The sequence below is a fragment of the Rhincodon typus genome, chromosome 37 (assembly GCF_021869965.1).
Source record: "Rhincodon typus isolate 14 chromosome 37, sRhiTyp1.1, whole genome shotgun sequence".
In the NCBI taxonomy this organism is placed as follows: Eukaryota; Metazoa; Chordata; class Chondrichthyes; order Orectolobiformes; family Rhincodontidae; genus Rhincodon; species Rhincodon typus.
The window spans coordinates 20,436,549-20,441,320 of NC_063368.1; positions in this window are offsets into that span (position 1 = coordinate 20,436,549).

The following is a 4,772-nucleotide window of genomic DNA, read 5'->3' on the forward strand; positions in this document are numbered from 1 at the left end:
CAGCCAGAAATATAAAAGCAGATAGTAAGAGTTTCTAAAGTATTTAAAGAAAAGTTATCAAAGTGGGTGTTGGTCCTACAGAAAGTGAGAATGGAGGATTAATAATGGAAAATAAAGAAATGGCAGATTAATTGAACAGGTATTTTGCATTGGCCTTCACTATGGTGGATACAAGTAACATCCTAGAAGCAGTAATAATAAGGAAATGGAGGGAAGGGAAGAACTCGCGAAAATCACAATCTCCAAAGTGGTAGTGAATAAATTGTTGGAGCTATGGGCTGACAAGACCCCATCCTGATGGATTCATCCTTGGGTCTTAAAAGAAGAGCCTAGTGAGATAGTTGATGCATTGGTTTTAAACGTTCCAAACTCCCTTTAATCAGGGATGGTCCCATTAGAATGGAAGTTAGTGAATGTAACTCTTTTATTCAAAAGGGGACAGAGATAAAAAGCAGGAAAATACAGGCTGGTTAGCTTAACATTTGTCACAGGGAAAATGTTAGAAACTGTTGATAAAGAAGCTACACTTGGATAACTGCAATGTAATCAGGCAGCATCGATATGGTTTTGTGAATGGGAAATCATATTTCACCAGTCTGTGGGAATTGTTTGAGAAGGCAACAAAAGCTGTGGAGAAAGAGGGGAACCAAGCAACAAATACTGGCCCAGTTGGCAATGTCCACATCCCATGAATGAGTAAACAAAATGCTTCAGTTATACGTGACTCTGATGAAACCATATCCGGATTACTGCGTACAGTATGGGTCAGTTTATTTAAGGAAGGAAGTAAATGTGGTGGAGGCAGTACAGACGAGGTTAACTAGACCAATATACAGAATGGACGCCGACACAGCTCCGCCCACAGCCGACGCCGACGCAGCTCCACCCACAGCCTCCACAGCCAGCACCTCCAGAGGAGACAGCAGCACCCAGCCCTGCCGAGTCTTCACCATCCCCCCAGACCTACCCCTTACTGAGGACGAATGGTCAGTCCTCAGTAAAGGGCTCACCTTTGTCCTCCTCCACCCACAGATCAACGAATACGGCTCACGCTTGGACATAGAGCAGTTTTTCCGCCGCCTCCGCCTCCACGCTTACTTCTTTAACCGTGAACCTAACCCTCCCTCTACTGACCCCTTCTCCCGCTTCCAACACACCCCCTCCTCCTGGACACCACCCCAAGGCCTCCTACCCTCCCTCGACCTCTTCATCTCCAACTGCCGTCGAGACATCAATCGCCTCAACCTCTCCACCCCTCTCACCCACTCCAACCTCTCCCCCGCAGAACGTGCAGCCCTCCGCTCCCTCCGCTCCAATCCCAACTTCACCATAAAACCCGCGGACAAGGGAGGCGCAGTTGTAGTATGGCGCACTGACCTCTACATCGCCGAGGCCGGACGCCAACTCTCCGACACCTCCTCCTACTGCCCCCTTGATCATGACCCCACCCCTGAGCACCAAACCATCATCTCGCAAACTATCCACAACCTCATCACCTCAGGTGACCTCCCACCCACGGCCTCCAACCTCATCGTTCCCCAACCTCGCACTGCCCGCTTCTATCTCCTTCCCAAAATCCACAAACCTGAATGCCCTGGTCGACCCATTGCCTCCGCCTGCTCCTGCCCCATTGAATTTATCTCCGCTTACCTTGACTCTATTTTCTCCCCCTTGGTCCAGGAACTCCCCACCTACACCCAGGAAACTACCCACATCCTCCTCCTACTCTAAGACGTCCAATTCCCTGGCTCCCAACACCTCATTTTCAACATGGACGTCCAGTCCCTATATACCTGCATTCCCCACACAGATGGCCTAAAAGCCCTCCACTTCTTCCTCTCTCACTGGCCTGACCAGTCCCCCTCCACTGACACCCTCATCTGCTTAACTGAACTTGTCCTTATCCTTAACAATTTCTCCTTTAACTCCTCCCACTTCCTACAGACAAAGGGGGTGGCCATGGGAACCCGCATGGGCCCAAGCTATGCCTGCCTCTTCGTAGGATACGTGGAACAGTCCCTCTTCCGTAGCTACACTGGCACCATCCCCCACCTCTTCCTCCACTACATTGATGACAGTATCGGCGCTGCCTCATGCTCCCACAAGGAGCTTGAACAGTTCATCCACTTTACTAACACCTTTCACCCAAACTCAAGTTCACCTGGACCATCTCTGATACCTCCCACTCCTTCCTGGACCTCTCCGTCTCCATCTCTGGTGATTGCCTCGAAACCCACATCTATTTCAAGCCGACCAATTCCCACAGCTACCTGGACTACACCTCCTCTCACCCACCTTCCTGCAAGAATGCGATCCCCTACTCCCAATTCCTCCACTGCGTCTGCTCCCATGATGGGGCATTCCACTCCCAAACATCACAGATGTCCTCTTATTTCAAGGACCGCAACTTCCCCACTTCGGTGGTCGAAAATGCTCTCGACCGCATCTCTTCCGTTTCCTACACCTCTGTCCTCATTCCCTCCCCACAATAAAAATAAAGACAGAATTCCCCTTGTCCTCACATATCACCCCATTAACCTCTGTATTCAACGTATCATTCTTTGCCATTTCCGCCACCTACAATCCGACCCCACAACCAAAGGTATATTTCCCTCCCCACCCCTATCTGCCTTCTGTAGGGACCGCTCTCTCCGCGACTCCCTCGTCTGCTCCACACTCCCCACAAGCCCCACCACCCCTGGCACCTTTCCCTGCAACCGCAAGAAGTGCTACACCTGCCCTGACACCTCCCCCCTCACCCCCATCCCAGGCACCAAACAAATCTTTCACATCAGACAGAAGTTCACCTGCACATCTGTCAATGTGGTCTATTGTATCCGCTGCTTCCGATGTGGCCTCCTCTACATCGGTGAGACCAAGCAGAGGCTCGGAGACTGCTTTGTAGAGCGTCTGCACCCTGTTCACGACTAATGACAACATTTTCCAGTTGCAAACCATTTCAACTCCCCCTCCCATTCCCTGAGTGACATGTCCATCCTGGGCCCCCTCCAGTGTCACAATGACGCCACCTGCAAACTGGAGGAGCAGCATTTCATATTCCGCCTTGGGAGCCTATGGCCCAATAGTCTCAATGTGGACTTTACCAGTTTTAAAGTCTCCCCATCCCCGGCCTCATCCCATGACCAACCCTTCCTCTTAGCCCCGCCTCCTTGACCTGTCCATCTTCTCTCCCACCTATCCACTCCTCCCACCTCACTGACCAATCCCCACCACTCCCTACCTGCACTCACCTATCACCATCCCACCTACCTTCCCCATCCCCACCCCTCCTGTCTCTATTTATTTCGGAGCTCCCTTCCCCCCTCCCCATTTTTGAAGAGGGGTCCCGAGCTGAAACATCAGCATACCTGCTCCTCTAATGCTGCCTGGCCTGCTGTGTTCATCCAGCTCTACACTGTGTTATCTCTGACTCCAGCCTCTGCAGGCCTTGCTATCTCTGAGATAAAAATGTGTTCCCACAAAGTGAATCAGTGCCCAGTGTGTATCCAATCTGTGCTCAACGTGAGATAACTTTATGCTCAATATGTTCCCAGTGCCTGCCCAGTGTGTGTTGTGTTTGGGTTAGTTTCGGTGTTGGGCTGAACTTATATATCCATTTACTATTCCATTCCATTGTGTCCACCAGAAGCTCAGTGTAAAATCTGGCACCAGTGATGATTGTTCTCTGAAGGTGTCCTGTGGCTGGGAGCATGAGGACAGACCATTGGAACATCTGCTAACTGACCCTTGTTGATAATGTCCCGTATCTGCTCAAGATAAGGGTCAAGGAGGCAACTCACTTTTGTGAGTGAAAAATGAAATGAACTGCTGTGCACCCAAGTCAGTGGATAAGGGACTTTCCCTGGTAAAAGCCTCCTTGGTGAGACCCTCTCTCTGGTGAGACCCTCCCTCTGGTAAGACCCTCCCTCTGAGAAGACCCTCACTCTGGTGAGACCCTCTCTCTTGTGAGACCCTCCCTCTGGTGAGACCATCTTCCTGGTGAGACCCTCCCTCTGGTGAGACCCTTCCTCTGGTGAGACCATCTTCCTGGTGAGATCTTCCCTCTGTTGAGACCCTCTCTCTGGTGAGACACTCTCTCTGGTGAGACCCTCCTCAGTCTGAAGGAACTCTAGAAGGTTTTAATGTGAGGAAGAGTGATGCCATTCACAAAACACGCCAGAAGCAGGCATCACAGATTGGCTGAGTATTATCTGAAACATCCAGCACCTGTGCAACATATGTCCAGATGTTCCTCATCCAAAGCAGCATATATCACAGCAAGATCTGAAATGTGGTCTGTAAAGAGCAGACAACATAATTCATCTATACATTCAGTCAATAACACTAGGAATTTAGACCTAATCAATACCATCTGTTCCTGCAAACATCTGGAACCAATTTCCACCCTCTGTGATGGTGATCCATTCCTCAATAAACTGAATCTGATCATTTTAACTGCTGGCCACAGAGTGAAATGGATAAAACTAAATCAGTTAGGAGTCAATGAAGATGTTTACAATAACGGTGTTATTTACACATGGTCAGGATAAGCACAGTGTGTAAATAGAGGGAGAAGAGCTTCCTATGTTCCTGGGAGTGAGCCGACACCCCCAGTACAGAGAGAGTTCACTACTCAGTTGGTGGGTCAGCGCTGAGGGAGCGCCGCACTGTCGGAGGGTCAGTGCTGAGGGAGCGCCGCACTGTCGGAGGGTCAGTGCTGACGGAGCGCCGCACTGTCGGAGGGTCAGTGCTGAGGGAGTACCGCACTGTCA